Raw genomic sequence first — 22,211 nt, 5'->3', positions numbered from 1 at the left:
GCCATCCACATTACACCAGGGCCTGTGCTTCCTGTGAGGCCATCTTTACCCCACCAGGGCCTTTGATGCTCGTTGATGCCATCCACATTAGGGCCTGTGATGCTGGCCGATATCATGCACATTACACTAGGGCCAGTGGTGTAAGCTAAGGCTATCCAGATTACACCTGGGTGTGTGGTGCTTACCAATACCATCCATATTTCACAAGGGCCAGTGTTGTTAGATTATGCCATTCACATTACACCAGGTCCTGTGCTGCTGGCTGAGGCCATTCACATTGCAGTAGGGCCTGTGCTGCTGGCTGAGGCCACCTATATTTCACGAGGGCCTGTGTTGATGGCTGATGCGATCCACAGTACACAAGGGCCTGTGCTACTGGCTGAGGACATTCACATTACAACATGGCCTGTTGTGCTGGCCAATATCATCCACATTTCAACAGGTCCAGTAGTGTTGGCTGAGGCCATCCACATTACACAATGGCCTGTGGTGCTGGCCAATACCATCCACATTTCACCGGGGCCTGTGGTGCTGGATGATGCCATAAACATTACACCAGGGCCTGTGCTATTCGTTGATGCCATCCACATTACACCAGGGCCTGTGGTGCTGGCCAATACCATCCACATTTCACCAGGGCCACTGTTGTTGGCTGAGGCCATACACATAACACCAGGGACAGTGCTTTTGGCTGAGGCCATCATCACCACACCAGGGCGTGTGGTGCTGGATGAGGCCATCCACATTACACCAGGGCCTGTGTTACTCGTTGATGCCATTCACATTACACCAGGGCCTGTGGTGCTGGCCAATACGATCCATATTTCACCAGGGCCACTGTTGTTGGCTGAGGCCATTCACATTAGACCTGGGCCTGTGGTGCTGAACGATATCATGCACATTTCACCAGATCAAGTGGTGTTGGCTATGGCCATTCACATTACATCAGGGTGTGTGGTGCTGAGCAATACGATCCATATTTCACCAGGGCCACTGTTGCTGGCTGAGGCCATACACATAACACTAGGGACAGTGCTGTTGGCTAGGCCATCATCACCACACCAGGGACTGTGGTGCTGGCCAATACCATCCATATTACACCAGGTCCTGTGCTACTGGCTGATGCCATCCACAATACACAAGGGCCTGTGCTACTGGCTGATGCCATCCACATTACACCAGGGCCAGTGGTGTTGGCTGAGGACATTCACAATACTCAAGGGCCTGTGCTACTGGCTGATGCCATCTACATTACAGAAGGGCCTGTGGTGCTGGCCAATACCATCGACATTTCACCAAGGCCAGTGTTTTTTGCTGAGGCCATCCACATTACACCAGGGAGAGTGCTTCCTGTGAGGCCATCTTCACAACACGAGGGCCTGTGCTGCTGGCTGAAGCCATTCAAATTACACCAGGGCCTCTGGTGCTGGCCAATACCATCCACATTTCACCAGGGCCACTGTTGTTGGCTTAAGCCATCCACATTACACCAGAGACTGTGATGCCGGCTTCTACCATCCACATTACACCAGGGCCTGTGCTTCCTGTGAGGCCATCTTTACCCCACCAGGGCCTTTGATGCTCGTTGATGCCATCCACAATAGGGCCTGTGATGCTGGCCGATATCATGCACATTACACTAGGGCCAGTGGTGTAAGCTAAGGCTATCCACATTACACCAGGGTGTGTGGTGCTTACCAATACCATCCATATTTCACAAGGGCCAGTGTTGTTAGATTATGCCATTCACATTACACCAGGTCCTGTACTGCTGGCTGAGGCCATTCACATTGCAGTAGGGCCTGTGCTGCTGGCTGAGGCCACCTATATTTCACGAGGGCCTGTGTTGATGGCTGATGCGATCCACAGTACACAAGGGCCTGTGCTACTGGCTGAGGACATTCACATTACAACATGGCCTGTTGTGCTGGCCAATATCATCCACATTTCAACAGGTCCAGTGGTGTTGGCTGAGGCCATCCACATTACACAATGGCCTGTGGTGCTGGCCAATACCATCCACATTTCACCGGGGCCTGTGGTGCTGGATGATGCCATAAACATTACACCAGGGCCTGTGCTATTCGTTGATGCCATCCACATTACACCAGGGCCTGTGGTGCTGGCCAATACCATCCACATTTCACCAGGGCCACTGTTTTTGGCTGAGGCCATACACTTTACATCAGGAACAGTGCTTCCTGTGAGGCCATCTTCACCACACCAGGGCCTGTACTTTTGGCTGAGGCCATCCACATTACACCAGGCCCTTTGGTGCTGGCCAATACCATCCACATTACACCAGGGCCAGTGGTGTTGGCTGAGGACATTAACATTACACCAGGGCCTGTGGTGCTGGCTAATACCATCCACATTTCACCAGGGCCAGTGTTGTTGGATGAGGCCATCCAAATTACACCAGGGACAGTGCTTCCTGTGAGGCCATCATCACCACACCAGGGCCTGTGGTGCTTGCTGATACCATCCACATTACACAAGGGCCAGTGCTGCTAGCCTTCCACATAACCCAAGGGCCTGTGTTGCTGGCCGAAACCAGCCAATACTATCCACATTTCACCCGGGCCACTGTTGTTGGCTGTTGCCATCCACATTACACCACTACCAGTGCTTCATGTTAGGCCATCATCACCACACCAGGGCCTGTGGTTCTGGATGAGGCCATCCACATTACACCAGGGCCTGTGCTACTCGTTGATACCATCCACATTTCACCAGGGCTTGTGTTGCTGGCTGATGACATCCACAACACAGAAGGGCCTGTGATACTGGCCAATACAATCCACATTTCACCAGGGCCACTGTTGTTGGCTGAGGCCATACACATAACACCAGGGACAGTGCTTTTGGCTGAGGCCATCATCACCACACCAGGGCCTGTATTGCTGGCTTAGGGCATCCAGATTGCACCAGGGCTAGTGCTCCCTCTGAGGCCAACTTCACGACAGCAGGGCCTGCGCTGCTGTCTGAGGTCATCTACATTTCACCAGGGCCTGTGTTGCTGGCTGATGCAATCCACAATCCACAATGGCCTGTGTTACTGGCTGATGCCATCCCCATTACACCAGGGCAAGTGGTGTCGGCTGAGAACATTCACATTACGCCAGGGCCTGTGGTGTTGGCCAATACCATCCACATTTCACCAGGGCCAGTGTTGTTGGATGAGGCCATTCACATTACACCAGTGCCTGTGGTGCTGGCCAATACCATCCACATTACACCAGGCCCAGTGGTGTTGGCTGAGGACATTCACATTACACCAGGGCCTGTGGTGCTGGCCAATACCATCCACATTTCACCAGGGCCAGTGTTGTTGGATGAGGCCATCCAAATTACACCAGGGACAGTGCTTCCTGTGAGGCCATCATCACCACACAAGGGCCAGTGGTGCTGGCTGATACCATCCACATTACACAAGGGCCAGTGCTGCTAGCCTTCCACATAACCCAAGGGCCTGTGTTGCTGGCCGAAACCATCCACATTTCACAAGGGCCAGTGGTGTTGCTGGCTGATGCCGTTCACAATACTCAAGGGCCTTTGCTACTGGCTGATTCCATCTACATTACAGCAGGGCTTTTGGTGCTGGCCAAAACCATCGACATTTCACCAAGGCCAGTGTTGTTTGCTGAGGCCATGCACATTACACCAGGGACAGTGCTTCCTGTGAGGCCATCTTCACCACACGACGGCCTCTGCTGCTGGCTGAAGCCATTCAAATTACACCAGCACCTCTGGTGCTGGCCAATACCATCCACATTTCACCAGGGCCAGTGTTGTTGGATGAGGCCATCCACATTACACCAGGGACAGTGCTTCCTGTAAGGCCATCATTCAATTCAATTCAATTCAATTTTATTTATATAGCGCCAAATCACAACAAAAGTCGCCTCAAGGCGCTTCATAGATACAGAGAAAAACCCAACAATCATATGACCCCCTATGAGCAAGCACTTTGGCGACAGTGGGAAGGAAAAACTCCCTTTTAACAGGAAGAAACCTCCGGCAGAACCAGGCACAGGGAGGGGCGGCCATCTGCTGCGACCGGTTGGGGTGAGAGAAGGAAGACAGGATAAAAGACATGCTGTGGAAGAGAGACAGAGGTTAATAACAGATATGATTCAATGCAGAGAGGTCTGTTAATACATAGTGAGTGAGAAAGGTGACTGGAAAGGAAAAACTCAATGCATCATGGGAATCCCCCGGCAGCCTACGTCTATTGCAGCATAACTAAGGGAGGATTCAGGATCACCTGGTCCAGCCCTAACTATATGCTTTAGCAAAAAGGAAAACTTTTAAGCCTAATCTTGAAAGTAGAGATAGTGTCTGTCTCCCGAATCCAAACTGGAAGCTGGTTCCACAGAAGAGGGGCCTGAAAACTGAAGGCTCTGCCTCCCATTCTACTTTTAAATACTCTAGGAACAACAAGTAGGCCTGCAGAGCGAGAGCGAAGTGCTCTAATAGGGTGATATGGTACTACAAGGTCATTAAGATAAGATGGGGCCTGATTATTTAAGACCTTGTATGTGAGGAGCAGGATTTTGAATTCAATTCTGGATTTAACAGGAAGCCAATGAAGGGAAGCCAAAACAGGAGAAATATGCTCTCTCTTTCTAAAAAGTTCTAGTCCCTGTCAGTACTCTTGCTGCAGCATTTTGGATTAGCTGAAGGCTTTTCAGTGAGTTTTTTGGACATCCTGATAATAATGAATTACAGTAGTCCAGCCTGGAAGTAATAAATGCATGAACTAGTTTTTCAGCGTCACTCTGAGACAGGATATTTCTAATTTTAGTGATGTTGCGCAAATGGAAGAAAGCAGTCTTACATATTTGTTTAATATGTGCATTGAAGGACATGTCCTGGTCAAAAATGACTCCAAGGTTCCTCACAGTGTTACTGGAGGCCAAGGTAATGCCATCCAGAGTAAGAATCTGGTTAGATACCATATTTCTAAGATTTTCAGGGCCGAGTACAATAACCTCAGTTTTATCTGAATTAAGAAGCAGAAAGTTAGCGGCCATCCAGGTCTTTATGTCTTTAAGACATTCCTGCAGTTTAACTAATTGGTGTGTGTTATCTGGCTTCATGGACAGATAGAGCTGGGTGTCATCGGCATAGCAGTGAAAATGTATGCTATGTCTTCTAATGATGCTGCCTAAGGGAAGCATGTATAATGTAAACAGAATTGGTCCTAGCACTGAACCCTGTGGAACTCCATAATTAACCTCAGTGTGTGAAGAGGACTCTCCATTTACATGCACAAATTGGAGTCTATTAGATAGATATGATACAAACCACTGCAGTGCAGTACCTGTAATACCTACAGCATGTTCTAATCGCTCTAATAGGATATTATGGTCAACAGTATCGAATGCTGCGCTAAGGTCTAGCAGGACAAGCACAGAGATGAGTCCACTGTCAGAGGCCATAAGAAGATCATTTGTAACCCTCACTAAAGCTGTTTCTGTGCTGTGATGAGCTCTGAAACCTGACTGAAACTCTTCAAATAAACCATTCCTCTGCAGATGATCTGTTAGCTGTTTGACAACTACTCTTTCAAGGATTTTTGATATGAAAGGAAGGTTGGAGATTGGCCTATAATTAGCTAAGACTGCTGGGTCTAGAGATGGCTTTTTGAGTAAAGGTTTAACTACAGCCAGCTTGAAGGCCTGTGGTACATAGCCGATTATTAGAGATAGGTTGATCATATTTAAGATTGAAGAATTAATTAATGGCAGGACTTCTTTGAGCAGTTTTGTAGGAATGGGGTCTAAAAGACACGTTGAAGGTTTGGAGGAAGTAATTATTGAAGTTAACTCAGAAAGATCAATTGGAGAAAAAGAGTCTAACTTAACATCAATGGTACTAAGAGTAGCTGTAGATAATATTACATCTGTGGGATGATTACTGGTAATTTTTTCTCTAATGATAAAAATTTTATTTGTGAAGAAGTTCATGAAGTCATTACTAGTTAACGTTAAAGGGATGGTTGGCTCAAAAGAGCTCTGACTTTTTGTCAGCCTGGCTACAGTGCTGAAGAGAAACCTGGGGTTGTTCTTATTTTCTTCAATCAGTGATGAATAGTAAGATGTTCTGGCTTTGCGGAGGGCTTTCTTATAAAGCAGCAAACTATTTCTCCAGGCTAAATGATGATCCTCTAAATTTGTGACACGCCATTTCCTCTCCAGATTACGAGTCATCTGCTTTAGGCTACGTGTTTGAGAATTATACCACGGAGTCAAATACTTCTGATTAGAGACCTTAGTTTTCACAGGACTTAGTTTTCACATCATCACCACACCAGGGCCTGTGGTGCTGGATGATGCCATCCACATTACACCAGGGCCTATGGTGCTGGCCAATACCATCCACATTTCACCAGAGCCAGTGTTGTTTGCTCAGGCCATCCACATTACACCACTGCCAGTGCTTCATGTGATGCCATCATCACCAAACCAGGGCCTGTTGTGCTGGCTGAGGCCATCCACATTACACCAGGGCCTGTGCTACTCGTTGATACCAACCACATTTCAGCAGGGCTTGTGTTGCTGGCTGATGCGATCCACAATACACAAGGGCCTGTGCTTCTGGCTGAGGACATTCACATTACACCAGGGCCTGTGGTGCTGGCCAATACCATCCATATTTCACCAAGGCCACTGTTGTTGGCTGAGGCCATACACTTTACACTAGGGACACTGCTTCCTGTGAGGCGATCTTCACCACACCAGGGACTGTAATGTTGGATGAGGCAATCCACATTACACCAGAGCCTGTGCTACTCGATGATACCATCCACATTTCTCCAGGGCTTGTGTTGCTGGCCGATGCGATCCACAGTACACAAGGGCCTGTGCTACTGGCTGAGGACATTCACATTACAACATGGCCTGTTGTGCTGGCCAATACCATCCACATTTCACCAGGGCCACTGTTGTTGGCTGAGGCCATACACTTTACATCAGGGACAGTGCTTCCTGTGAGGCGATCTTCACCACACCAGGGACTGTACTGTTGGATGAGGCCATCCACATTACACCAGGGCCTGTGCTAATCGATGATACCATCCATATTTCACCAGGGATTGTGTTGCCGGCTGATGCGTTCCAGAAAACACAATGGCCCTGAGGATATTCACATTACACCAGGGCCTGTGGTGCTGGCCAATATAATCCACATTTCACCAGGGCCAGTGTTGTTGGCTGAGGCCATACACATTACACCAGGGACAGTGCTTCCTGTGAGACCATCTTCACCACACCAGGGCCTGTACTGTTGGATGAGGCCATCCACATTACACCAGGGCCTGTGGTGCTGGCCAATACCATCCACATTTCACCAGGGCCACTGTTCTTAGCTGAGGCCATACACATTACACCCGGGACAGTGCTGCTCGTTGATGCCATCTACATTACACCTGAGCCTGTGCTGCTGACCAATATCATGCACATTTCACCAGGGCCAGTTGTGTTGGCTGAGGCTATTCACATTACACCAGGGTGTGTGGTGTTGACCAATACCATCCATATTTCACCAGGGCCACTGTTGTTGGCTGAGGCCATACACATTACACCAGGGACAGTGCTTCCTGTGAGGCCATCTTCACCCAAACAGGGCCTCTGCTGCTCGTTGATGCCATCCACATTACACCTGGGCCTCTGGTGCTGACCGATATCATGCACATTTCACCAGAGCCAGTGGTTTTGGCTAAGGCCATTCACATTACACCAGGGTGTGTAGTGCTGACCAATACCATCCATATTTCACCAGCGACAGAGTTGTTAGATGAGGCCATCCACATTACTACAGGGCCTTTGCTACTGGCTGAGAACATTTACATTTCACCAGGTCCTGTGGTCATGGCTGAGGACAACTACATTTGATCAGGGCCTGTGGTCATGGCTGAGGACATTCACATTACACCAGGGCCTGTGCTACTGGCTGAGGCCATCCACATTATACCATGGCATGTGCTCTCTGTGAGGCTATCGTCACCACACCAGGGCCTGTATTGCTGGCTTAGGGCATCCACATTGCACCAGGGCTAGTGCTCCCTCTGAGGCCAACTTCACGACAGCAGGGCCTGCGCTGAGGTCTGAGGCCATCCACATTACACCAGGTACAGTTCTTCCTGTGAGGCCATCTTCATCACACCACTGCCTGCGTTGCTGGCAGAGGCCATCCACATTGCACCTGGGCCAATGCTCCCTGTGAGGCCATATTCACCACACCAGGGCCTGTGCTGCTGCCTGATACCATACACATTTTACCAGGGCCTGTGTTACTGGGTCATGCCATCCACATTACACCAGGGCCTCTGCTGCTCGTTGATGCCATCCACAATGCACCAGGGTGTGTGGTGCTGACCGATACCATCCACATTTCACCAGGACCACTGTTGTTGGCTGAGGCCATAAACTTTACATCAAGGACAGTGATTCCTGTGAGTTCATCTTCACCACACCAGGGCCTGTACTGTTGGATGAGGCCATCCACATTACACCAGGGCCTGTGGTGGGCTCTTTTATCAAGATGGCGCCGAGTATGGCAGCCTCGTCGCGAGCTCTCCCAAGCAACAGCTTTTTTCTGTGTTTAATTTTACCTTTCCTTCATTTTTTCGCGAGTAGCACATGTCTCCTTGTGTACGACCGACAAACCTTACTGGACATAAAAGACGGTCTTTCTTTCTTTTTTTTTTTTTTTGATGATTTACCGTATTTTATTTTATTTTATTTTATTTTTTTTAATATTTTTATTGAGAGACAAGTGTACAGTAGTTTACAATGACAACACAATCTGTTCCCCTCACATATTTTTTAGTTTTTCTTACATGAACAGACACAATAACACACACACAGGCACACCTACACACACGCTTAAGTAAACAAACAAAACAAAACCTAATAAGAAACCCAAAACAAACACAAACCCCAAAAGGGGGGGAAAAAAAAAAAAAAAAAAAAAAAGGGGGGGGGGGGAAGAGACATGATATTAATCAGCTGGTAGAGCGTTTAATGACTTGCAATAGTCCACGAAGGGGCCCCAGATAGAATAAAATTCTCTGTATTTGCCCTTCGCCACAAGGCCTATCTTTTGCAATTTAAGAGATGACATCACATCTCTAAACCAAAAAGAAACTGAAGGTGGCTTTGAAGATTTCCAAAGGAGTAAGATGCAACGTCTAGCCAAAAGTGATGTAAAGGCTAATATTTTGAAGTGTGTAGGGTCGGTTAGACCAGTGTTGACTGGAAGCCCAAAAACAGCTAGAAAAGGGTCCATGCAGATTTGGGTCCCAAGAGCTTTGGAAAGAATAACTGAATACTGACTCCAGAAGCCATGGAGTCTTGGGCACAGAAAGAACATATGGCCTAAGTCACATGGGGTGGCATGACATCTCTCACACTGATCCATCACTTGTGGGTAAATCTCAGACAGACGAGACTTTGAATAGTAAACCCTGTACAACACCTTGAACTGGATGAGTTGTAACCTGGCACAGGACGTACTATAACGGACATTGGATACTGCTTTCTCCCATTGCTGATCCGAAAAAATTATTCCTAACTCCTGCTCCCAAGCCCCCCTAATTTTAGCAACGGAATGGACATTTAAATCCATAAGTTGTTTATATATTAAAGATATAATTGACTTCTTATTGGGTTTAAGGGATAAGAATTCCTCCCACGGTTGGACATTTGGGAGAAGAGGGTAGGAGGGGAAGAGAGCAGAAGTGCAATGCCGTGCCTGAAAATAACGGAATAGATTGGTAGCCGGAAGATTTGTTTCTGAACACAGGTCTAAAAAAGTTAAGAAAGTGCCATCTTTATAGAGATCCTTAAATGTATTAATACCATGACGCTTCCACTGTACATAGGTACCATCAATGAGGCCAGGAGTAAACAGATGGTTCTGCGTGATGGGCATGTGTACTGACGCAGAGATGTACTTAAAATGACTCCTGAATTGTGACCAGACCCTTAGACTAGACTGTACCACGGGATTTTGGGTGAAATGAGAAGGCTTAAGTGGTAGTGGAGAGAATAATAAAGCTTCTAAGGATGAGGAAGTGCACGACAGGCGTTCCAGTTTGCACCACAGCAGGTCTTGAGATTCAAGCCAATGGGTCAATTTGTGAACATGAGAGGACCAATAGTAAAATAAAAAAAGACGGTCTTTCTTATAACTTTCCGGATTTCAAGTTTTGCAACACGGACGCTCCGTTTGCAGACCCCCCATTCATCTCACCTGAGACGCCTTTGTTCTCTGGCCCTGGAGGCCGCAAACGCCGACGCAGAGGGAGAAGATCTGGCGTTCTGGTTCGACTGGGACGGCGCACTAACAGACCACCGTTACCCAGTTTATTACTGGCTAATGTGCAGTCTCTGGAGAACAAGCTGTGCGAGCTTCGGGCACGGATCTCATTCCAGCGAGAGATGCGGGACTGCTGCGTGATCTGCCTCACAGAAACCTGGCTATCGGACAAGGTACCGGACTCCGCAATACAACTACCGGGGTTCTCCGTGCATCGCGCGGACAGGTCACAGGATCTTACTGGGAAAAGCAGAGGCGGTGGTGTGTGTTTCATGATCAACAACAGCTGGTGTGATTATGCGAACGTGCTCCCGGTCAAATCCTTCTGCTCACCGGACCTGGAGTACCTGATGATTAAGTGCCGGCCATTCTGGCTACCGAGGGAATTTACAGCAGTGATTATTACGGCTGTTTACATTCCCCCACAAGCCGACACTGACCGAGCACTCAGGGAACTGTACAGCGCGATCAGCAGCGAGGAAACCGCACACCCAGAGGCAGCGTTTATCACGACCGGGGACTTTAATAAGGGAAACCTGAAGAAAGTCTCACCCAAACTCCACCAACACATCCATTTTAACACGCGTGGAGACCGGCTACTCGACCACTGCTACACCTCTTTCCGGGATGCGTACAAAGCCCTCCCCCGCGCTCCATTCGGCCAATCAGATCACCGCTCCATCCTGCTCCTGCCCGCCTACAGGCAGAAGCTGAAACAGGAAGCTCCAACCCGGAGGGCGGTGCACTGTTGGACGGACCAATCGGAGTCTGCGCTGCGGGACTGTTTTGATCACGCGGACTGGGAAATGTTTCACGTGGCTGCTAGGGACATTGATGAATACACAGACTCAGTCTGCGGATTTATCAGGAAATGCGTGGAAGATGTCGTCCCATCCAGAACAGTCAAATCCTTCCCAAATCAAAAACCCTGGATTAACGGAGATGTTCGTGCGGCACTGGCGGCACGGAGCACCGCCTTTGCCTCCGCAAACACATCGGACTACAAACACGCACATTACCAACTCCGGAAGACGATCAAAGCAGCCAAACGTGAGTACAGGGACAGGGTGGAGCAACAGTTTGACAACCCTCGGAGTATGTGGCAGGGACTAAACACGATCACAGACTTTAGAGGGAAAACCAGCACACCGCAGACCACGGCCTCTCTGTGTGAGGATCTAAACGTATTCTACGCTAGATTCGACACAGCGAACACCATGAGACCGGACAGTGTGCGCACCGCGGATGACGTCAGTGCGCACACTGTGTCTGAGGAGGATGTGCGGAAGTGCTTCAGGAAGGTGAACGCACGCAAAGCTACTGGTCTGGACGGGATTCCCGGCCGCGTCCTCAAGTCATGCGCGGATCAGCTGGCTGGAGTGTTCACGCACATCTTCAACCTTTCCCTCTCTCTGTCTGTAGTCCCAGCCTGCTTCAAAATGGCCACCATCGTCCCTGTACCCAAATCCTCCACCATCTCCTCATTGAACGACTGGCGACCTGTAGCCCTGACCCCCATCGTAAGCAAATGCTTCGAGAAGCTGGTCAGGGACTTCATCTGCTCTGCACTACCCGACTCTTTCGCCAAGACAATGCGTTTCTCACTGTTACATGCATTTGAATGGGGAACTCGACCGAAACAAAGTATAGGTTTTCATTATGTGAATAACTTGGAAATCTTAGCTCAAACAGCTGCAAAACCTGTTTTCCCAGCACGGAGACCTTGAGTTCTATAAGATAAAGCCATAAACATGTGTATCCGAGTCTTCTATCAAAAGTTACAGCTATTTATATGAAGTTGTACAAAAACGCTTTCTTTCGCCAAGACAGTGCGTTTCTCACTGTTACATGCATTTGAATGGGGAACTCGACCGAAACAAAGTATAAGTTTTCATTATGTGAATAACTTGGAAATCTTAGCTCAAACAGCTGCAAAACCTGTTTTCCCAGCACGGAGACCTTGAGTTCTATAATATAAGGCCATAAACATGTTTGACTGAGTCTTCTATCAAAAGTTACAGCTATTTATATGAAGTTGTACAAAATAGCTTTCTTTCGCCAAGACAGTGCGTTTCTCACTGTTACATGCATTTGAATAGGGAACTCGACCGAAACAAAGTATAGGTTTTCATTATGTGAATAACTTGGAAATCTTAGCTCAAACAGCTGCAAAACCTGTTTGCCCAGCACGGAGACCTTGAGTTCTATAAGATAAAGCCATAAACATGTGTATCCGAGTCTTCTATCAAAAGTTACAGCTATTTATATGAAGTTGTACAAAAACGCTTTCTTTCGCCAAGACAGTGCGTTTCTCACTGTTACATGCATTTGAATGGGGAACTCGACCGAAACAAAGTATAGGTTTTCATTATGTGAATAACTTGGAAATCTTAGCTCAAACAGCGGCAAAACCTGTTTGCCCAGCACGGAGACCTTGAGTTCTATAAGATAAAGCCATAAACATGTGTATCAAAGTCTTCTATCAAAAGTTACAGCTATTTATATGAAGTTGTACAAAAACGCTTTCTTTCGCCAAGACAGTGCGTTTCTGCCTGTTACATGCATTTGAATGGGGAACTCGACCGAAACAAAGTATAGGTTTTCATTATGTGAATAACTTGGAAATCTTAGCTCAAACAGCTGCAAAACCTATTTATCCCAGCACGGAGACCTTGAGTTCTATAAGATAAAGCCATAAACATGTGTATCCGAGTCTTCTATCAAAAGTTACAGCTATTTATATGAAGTTGTACAAAAACGCTTTCTTTCGCCAAGACAGTGCGTTTCTCACTGTTACATGCATTTGAATGGGGAACTCGACCGAAACAAAGTATAAGTTTTCATTATGTGAATAACTTGGAAATCTTAGCTCAAACAGCTGCAAAACCTGTTTGCCCAGCACGGAGACCTTGAGTTCTATAAGATAAAGCCATAAACATGTGTATCCGAGTCTTCTATCAAAAGTTACAGCTATTTCTATGAAGTTGTACAAAAACGCTTTCTTTCGCCAAGACAGTGCGTTTCTCACTGTTACATGCATTTGAATGGGGAACTCGACCGAAACAAAGTATAAGTTTTCATTATGTGAATAACTTGGAAATCTTAGCTCAAACAGCTGCAAAACCTGTTTGCCCAGCACGGAGACCTTGAGTTCTATAAGATAAAGCCATAAACATGTGTATCCGAGTCTTCTATCAAAAGTTACAGCTATTTCTATGAAGTTGTACAAAAACGCTTTCTTTCGCCAAGACAGTGAGTAACACTGTTACATGCATTTGAATGGGGAACTCGACCGAAACAAAGTATAAGTTTTCATTATGTGAATAACTTGGAAATCTTAGCTCAAACAGCTGCAAAACCTGTTTTCCCAGCACGGAGACCTTGAGTTCTATAAGATAAAGCCATAAACATGTTTGTCTGAGTCTTCTATCAAAAGTTACAGCTATTTCTATGAAGTTGTACAAAATAGCTTTCTTTCGCCAAGACAGTGCGTTTCTCACTGTTACATGCATTTGAATGGGGAACTCGACCGAAACAAAGTATAAGTTTTCATTATGTGAATAACTTGGAAATCTTAGCTCAAACAGCTGCAAAACCTGTTTTCCCAGCACGGAGACCTTGAGTTCTATAATATAAGGCCATAAACATGTTTGTCTGAGTCTTCTATCAAAAGTTACAGCTATTTCTATGAAGTTGTACAAAAACGCTTTCTTTCGCCAAGACAGTGCGTTTCTCACTGTTACATGCATTTGAAGTGGGAACTCGACCAAAACAAAGTATAGGTTTTCATTATGTGAATAACTTGGAAATCTTAGCTCAAACAGCTGCAAAACCTGTTTGACCAGCACGGAGACCTTGAGTTCTATAATATAAGGCCATAAACATGTTTGTCTGAGTCTTCTATCAAAAGTTACAGCTATTTCTATGAAGTTGTACAAAATAGCTTTCTTTCGCCAAGACAGTGCGTTTCTCACTGTTACATGCATTTGAATGGGGAACTCGACCGAAACAAAGTATAGGTTTTCATTATGTGAATAACTTGGAAATCTTAGCTCAAACAGCTGCAAAACCTGTTTGCCCAGCACGGGAAACTTGAGTTCTATAAGATAAAGCCATAAACATGTGTATCCGAGTCTTCTATCAAAAGTTACAGCTATTTATATGAAGTTGTACAAAAACGCTTTCTTTCGCCAAGACAGTGTGTTTCTCACTGTTACATGCATTTGAATGGGGGAACTCCACCGAAACAAAGTATAGGTTTTCATTATGTGAATAACTTGGAAATCTTAGCTCAAACAGCTGCAAAACCTATTTGCCCTGCACGGAGACCTTGAGTTCTATAAGATAAAGCCATAAACATGTGTATCCGAGTCTTCTATCAAAAGTTACAGCTATTTATATGAAGTTGTACAAAAACGCTTTCTTTCGCCAAGACAGTGCGTTTCTCACTGTTACATGCATTTGAATGGGGAACTCGACCGAAACAAAGTATAAGTTTTCATTATGTGAATAACTTGGAAATCTTAGCTCAAACAGCTGCAAAACCTGTTTTCCCAGCACGTAGACCTTGAGTTCTATAATATAAGGCCATAAACATGTTTGTCCTAGTCTTCTATCAAAAGTTACAGCTATTTATATGAAGTTTTACAAAAACGCTTTCTTTCGCCAAGACAGTGCGTTTCTCACTGTTACATGCATTTGAAGTGGGAACTCGACCGAAACAAAGTATAGGTTTTCATTATGTGAATAACTTGGAAATCTTAGCTCAAACAGCTGCAAAACCTGTTTGCCCAGCACAGAGACCTTGAGTTCTATAAGATAAAGCCATAAACATGTGTATCCGAGTCTTCTATCAAAAGTTACAGCTATTTATATGAAGTTGTACAAAAACGCTTTCTTTCGCCAAGACAGTGCGTTTCTCACTGTTACATGCATTTGAATGGGGAACTCGACCGAAACAAAGTATAGGTTTTCATTATGTGAATAACTTGGAAATCTTAGCTCAAACAGCTGCAAAACCTATTTGCCCTGCACGGAGACCTTGAGTTCTATAAGATAAAGCCATAAACATGTGTATCCGAGTCTTCTATCAAAAGTTACAGCTATTTATATGAAGTTGTACAAAAACGCTTTCTTTCGCCAAGACAGTGCGTTTCTGCCTGTTACATGCATTTGAATGGGGAACTCGACCGAAACAAAGTATAGGTTTTCATTATGTGAATAACTTGGAAATCTTAGCTCAAACAGCTGCAAAACCTATTTACCCAGCACGGAGACCTTGAGTTCTATAAGATAAAGCCATAAACATGTGTATCAAAGTCTTCTATCAAAAGTTACAGCTATTTCTATGAAGTTGTACAAAAACGCTTTCTTTCGCCAAGACAGTGCGTTTCTGCCTGTTACATGCATTTGAATGGGGAACTCGACCGAAACAAAGTATAAGTTTTCATTATGTGAATAACTTGGAAATCTTAGCTCAAACAGCTGCAAAACCTGTTTGCCCAGCACGGAGACCTTGAGTTCTATAAGATAAAGCCATAAACATGTGTATCCGAGTCTTCTATCAAAAGTTACAGCTATTTCTATGAAGTTGTACAAAAACGCTTTCTTTCGCCAAGACAGTGCGTTTCTCACTGTTACATGCATTTGAATGGGGAACTCGACCGAAACAAAGTATAAGTTTTCATTATGTGAATAACTTGGAAATCTTAGCTCAAACAGCTGCAAAACCTGTTTGCCCAGCACGGAGACCTTGAGTTCTATAAGATAAAGCCATAAACATGTGTATCAAAGTCTTCTATCAAAAGTTACAGCTATTTATATGAAGTTGTACAAAAACGCTTTCTTTCGCCAAGACAGTGCGTTTCTCACTGTTACATGCATTTGAATGGGGAACTCGACCGAAACAAAGTATAGGTTTTCATTATGTGAATAACTTGGAAATCTTAGCTCAAACAGCTGCAAAACCTGTTTTCCCAGCACGGGAACCTTGAGTTCTATAATATAAGGCCATAAACATGTTTGTCTGAGTCTTCTATCAAAAGTTACAGCTATTTATATGAAGTTGTACAAAAACGCTTTCTTTCGCCAAGACAGTGCGTTTCTCACTGTTACATGCATTTGAATGGGGAACTCGACCGAAACAAAGTATAAGTTTTCATTATGTGAATAACTTGGAAATCTTAGCTCAAACAGCTGCAAAACCTGTTTGCCCAGCACGGAGACCTTGAGTTCTATAAGATAAAGCCATAAACATGTGTATCCGAGTCTTCTATCAAAAGTTACAGCTATTTCTATGAAGTTGTACAAAAACGCTTTCTTTCGCCAAGACAGTGCGTTTCTCACTGTTACATGCATTTTGAATGGGGAACTCGACCGAAACAAAGTATAGGTTTTCATTATGTGAATAACTTGGAAATCTTAGCTCAAACAGCTGCAAAACCTGTTTGCCCAGCACGGGAACCTTGAGTTCTATAAGATAAAGCCATAAACATGTGTATCCGAGTCTTCTATCAAAAGTTACAGCTATTCATATGAAGTTGTACAAAAACGCTTTCTTTCGCCAAGACAGTGCGTTTCTCACTGTTACATGCATTTGAATGGGGAACTCGACCGAAACAAAGTATAAGTTTTCATTATGTGAATAACTTGGAAATCTTAGCTCAAACAGCTGCAAAACCTGTTTTCCCAGCACGGGAACCTTGAGTTCTATAAGATAAAGCCATAAACATGTGTATCAGAGTCTTCTATCAAAAGTTACAGCTATTCATATGAAGTTGTACAAAAACGCTTTCTTTCGCCAAGACAGTGCGTTTCTCACTGTTACATGCATTTGAATGGGGAACTCGACCGAAACAAAGTATAAGTTTTCATTATGTGAATAACTTGGAAATCTTAGCTCAAACAGCTGCAAAACCTGTTTGCCCAGCACGGAGACCTTGAGTTCTATAAGATAAAGCCATAAACATGTGTATCCGAGTCTTCTATCAAAAGTTACAGGTATTTCTATGAAGTTGTACAAAAACGCTTTCTTTCGCCAAGACAGTGCGTTTCTCACTGTTACATGCATTTGAATGGGGAACTCGACCGAAACAAAGTATAAGTTTTCATTATGTGAATAACTTGGAAATCTTAGCTCAAACAGCTGCAAAACCTGTTTTCCCAGCACGGAGACCTTGAGTTCTATAAGATAAAGCCATAAACATGTGTATCCGAGTCTTCTATCAAAAGTTACAGCTATTTCTATGAAGTTGTACAAAAACGCTTTCTTTCGCCAAGACAGTGCGTTTCTCACTGTTACATGCATTTGAATGGGGAACTCGACCGAAACAAAGTATAGGTTTTCATTATGTGAATAACTTGGAAATCTTAGCTCAAACAGCGGCAAAACCTGTTTGCCCAGCACGGAGACCTTGAGTTCTATAAGATAAAGCCATAAACATGTGTATCAAAGTCTTCTATCAAAAGTTACAGCTATTTATATGAAGTTGTACAAAAACGCTTTCTTTCGCCAAGACAGTGCGTTTCTGCCTGTTACATGCATTTGAATGGGGAACTCGACCGAAACAAAGTATAGGTTTTCATTATGTGAATAACTTGGAAATCTTAGCTCAAACAGCTGCAAAACCTATTTATCCCAGCACGGAGACCTTGAGTTCTATAAGATAAAGCCATAAACATGTGTATCCGAGTCTTCTATCAAAAGTTACAGCTATTTATATGAAGTTGTACAAAAACGCTTTCTTTCGCCAAGACAGTGCGTTTCTCACTGTTACATGCATTTGAATGGGGAACTCGACCGAAACAAAGTATAAGTTTTCATTATGTGAATAACTTGGAAATCTTAGCTCAAACAGCTGCAAAACCTGTTTGCCCAGCACGGAGACCTTGAGTTCTATAAGATAAAGCCATAAACATGTGTATCCGAGTCTTCTATCAAAAGTTACAGCTATTTCTATGAAGTTGTACAAAAACGCTTTCTTTCGCCAAGACAGTGCGTTTCTCACTGTTACATGCATTTGAATGGGGAACTCGACCGAAACAAAGTATAAGTTTTCATTATGTGAATAACTTGGAAATCTTAGCTCAAACAGCTGCAAAACCTGTTTGCCCAGCACGGAGACCTTGAGTTCTATAAGATAAAGCCATAAACATGTGTATCCGAGTCTTCTATCAAAAGTTACAGCTATTTCTATGAAGTTGTACAAAAACGCTTTCTTTCGCCAAGACAGTGAGTAACACTGTTACATGCATTTGAATGGGGAACTCGACCGAAACAAAGTATAAGTTTTCATTATGTGAATAACTTGGAAATCTTAGCTCAAACAGCTGCAAAACCTGTTTTCCCAGCACGGAGACCTTGAGTTCTATAAGATAAAGCCATAAACATGTTTGTCTGAGTCTTCTATCAAAAGTTACAGCTATTTCTATGAAGTTGTACAAAATAGCTTTCTTTCGCCAAGACAGTGCGTTTCTCACTGTTACATGCATTTGAATGGGGAACTCGACCGAAACAAAGTATAGGTTTTCATTATGTGAATAACTTGGAAATCTTAGCTCAAACAGCTGCAAAACCTGTTTGCCCAGCACGGAGACCTTGAGTTCTATAAGATAAAGCCATAAACATGTGTATCAAAGTCTTCTATCAAAAGTTACAGCTATTTATATGAAGTTGTACAAAAACGCTTTCTTTCGCCAAGACAGTGCGTTTCTGCCTGTTACATGCATTTGAATGGGGAACTCGACCGAAACAAAGTATAAGTTTTCATTATGTGAATAACTTGGAAATCTTAGCTCAAACAGCTGCAAAACCTGTTTGCCCAGCACGGAGACCTTGAGTTCTATAAGATAAAGCCATAAACATGTGTATCCGAGTCTTCTATCAAAAGTTACAGCTATTTATATGAAGTTGTACAAAAACGCTTTCTTTCGCCAAGACAGTGCGTTTCTCACTGTTACATGCATTTGAATGGGGAACTCGACCGAAACAAAGTATAAGTTTTCATTATGTGAATAACTTGGAAATCTTAGCTCAAACAGCTGCAAAACCTGTTTTCCCAGCACGGAGACCTTGAGTTCTATAATATAAGGCCATAAACATGTTTGTCTGAGTCTTCTATCAAAAGTTACAGCTATTTCTATGAAGTTGTACAAAAACGCTTTCTTTCGCCAAGACAGTGCGTTTCTCACTGTTACATGCATTTGAAGTGGGAACTCGACCAAAACAAAGTATAGGTTTTCATTATGTGAATAACTTGGAAATCTTAGCTCAAACAGCTGCAAAACCTGTTTGACCAGCACGGAGACCTTGAGTTCTATAATATAAGGCCATAAACATGTTTGTCTGAGTCTTCTATCAAAAGTTACAGCTATTTCTATGAAGTTGTACAAAATAGCTTTCTTTCGCCAAGACAGTGCGTTTCTCACTGTTACATGCATTTGAATGGGGAACTCGACCGAAACAAAGTATAGGTTTTCATTATGTGAATAACTTGGAAATCTTAGCTCAAACAGCTGCAAAACCTGTTTGCCCAGCACGGGAAACTTGAGTTCTATAAGATAAAGCCATAAACATGTGTATCCGAGTCTTCTATCAAAAGTTACAGCTATTTATATGAAGTTGTACAAAAACGCTTTCTTTCGCCAAGACAGTGTGTTTCTCACTGTTACATGCATTTGAATGGGGGAACTCCACCGAAACAAAGTATAGGTTTTCATTATGTGAATAACTTGGAAATCTTAGCTCAAACAGCTGCAAAACCTATTTACCCAGCACGGAGACCTTGAGTTCTATAATATAAGGCCATAAACATGTTTGTCTGAGTCTTCTATCAAAAGTTACAGCTATTTCTATGAAGTTGTACAAAATAGCTTTCTTTCGCCAAGACAGTGCGTTTCTCACTGTTACATGCATTTGAATGGGGAACTCGACCGAAACAAAGTATAGGTTTTCATTATGTGAATAACTTGGAAATCTTAGCTCAAACAGCTGCAAAACCTGTTTGCCCAGCACGGGAAACTTGAGTTCTATAAGATAAAGCCATAAACATGTGTATCCGAGTCTTCTATCAAAAGTTACAGCTATTTATATGAAGTTGTACAAAAACGCTTTCTTTCGCCAAGACAGTGTGTTTCTCACTGTTACATGCATTTGAATGGGGGAACTCCACCGAAACAAAGTATAGGTTTTCATTATGTGAATAACTTGGAAATCTTAGCTCAAACAGCTGCAAAACCTATTTGCCCTGCACGGAGACCTTGAGTTCTATAAGATAAAGCCATAAACATGTGTATCCGAGTCTTCTATCAAAAGTTACAGCTATTTATATGAAGTTGTACAAAAACGCTTTCTTTCGCCAAGACAGTGCGTTTCTCACTGTTACATGCATTTGAATGGGGAACTCGACCGAAACAAAGTATAAGTTTTCATTATGTGAATAACTTGGAAATCTTAGCTCAAACAGCTGCAAAACCTGTTTTCCCAGCACGTAGACCTTGAGTTCTATAATATAAGGCCATAAACATGTTTGTCCTAGTCTTCTATCAAAAGTTACAGCTATTTATATGAAGTTGTACAAAAACGCTTTCTTTCGCCAAGACAGTGCGTTTCTCACTGTTACATGCATTTGAATGGGGAACTCGACCGAAACAAAGTATAGGTTTTCATTATGTGAATAACTTGGAAATCTTAGCTCAAACAGCTGCAAAACCTGTTTGCCCAGCACAGAGACCTTGAGTTCTATAAGATAAAGCCATAAACATGTGTATCCGAGTCTTCTATCAAAAGTTACAGCTATTTATATGAAGTTGTACAAAAACGCTTTCTTTCGCCAAGACAGTGCGTTTCTCACTGTTACATGCATTTGAATGGGGAACTCGACCGAAACAAAGTATAGGTTTTCATTATGTGAATAACTTGGAAATCTTAGCTCAAACAGCTGCAAAACCTATTTGCCCTGCACGGAGACCTTGAGTTCTATAAGATAAAGCCATAAACATGTGTATCCGAGTCTTCTATCAAAAGTTACAGCTATTTATATGAAGTTGTACAAAAACGCTTTCTTTCGCCAAGACAGTGCGTTTCTGCCTGTTACATGCATTTGAATGGGGAACTCGACCGAAACAAAGTATAGGTTTTCATTATGTGAATAACTTGGAAATCTTAGCTCAAACAGCTGCAAAACCTATTTACCCAGCACGGAGACCTTGAGTTCTATAAGATAAAGCCATAAACATGTGTATCAAAGTCTTCTATCAAAAGTTACAGCTATTTCTATGAAGTTGTACAAAAACGCTTTCTTTCGCCAAGACAGTGCGTTTCTGCCTGTTACATGCATTTGAATGGGGAACTCGACCGAAACAAAGTATAAGTTTTCATTATGTGAATAACTTGGAAATCTTAGCTCAAACAGCTGCAAAACCTGTTTGCCCAGCACGGAGACCTTGAGTTCTATAAGATAAAGCCATAAACATGTGTATCCGAGTCTTCTATCAAAAGTTACAGCTATTTCTATGAAGTTGTACAAAAACGCTTTCTTTCGCCAAGACAGTGCGTTTCTCACTGTTACATGCATTTGAATGGGGAACTCGACCGAAACAAAGTATAAGTTTTCATTATGTGAATAACTTGGAAATCTTAGCTCAAACAGCTGCAAAACCTGTTTGCCCAGCACGGAGACCTTGAGTTCTATAAGATAAAGCCATAAACATGTGTATCAAAGTCTTCTATCAAAAGTTACAGCTATTTATATGAAGTTGTACAAAAACGCTTTCTTTCGCCAAGACAGTGCGTTTCTCACTGTTACATGCATTTGAATGGGGAACTCGACCGAAACAAAGTATAGGTTTTCATTATGTGAATAACTTGGAAATCTTAGCTCAAACAG

This window comes from Aulonocara stuartgranti, assembly GCF_965226115.1.
Source record: "Aulonocara stuartgranti genome assembly, chromosome: 13".
NCBI classification, from domain to species: domain Eukaryota; kingdom Metazoa; phylum Chordata; class Actinopteri; order Cichliformes; family Cichlidae; genus Aulonocara; species Aulonocara stuartgranti.
Note: the sequence above shows the minus strand (reverse complement) of the source record.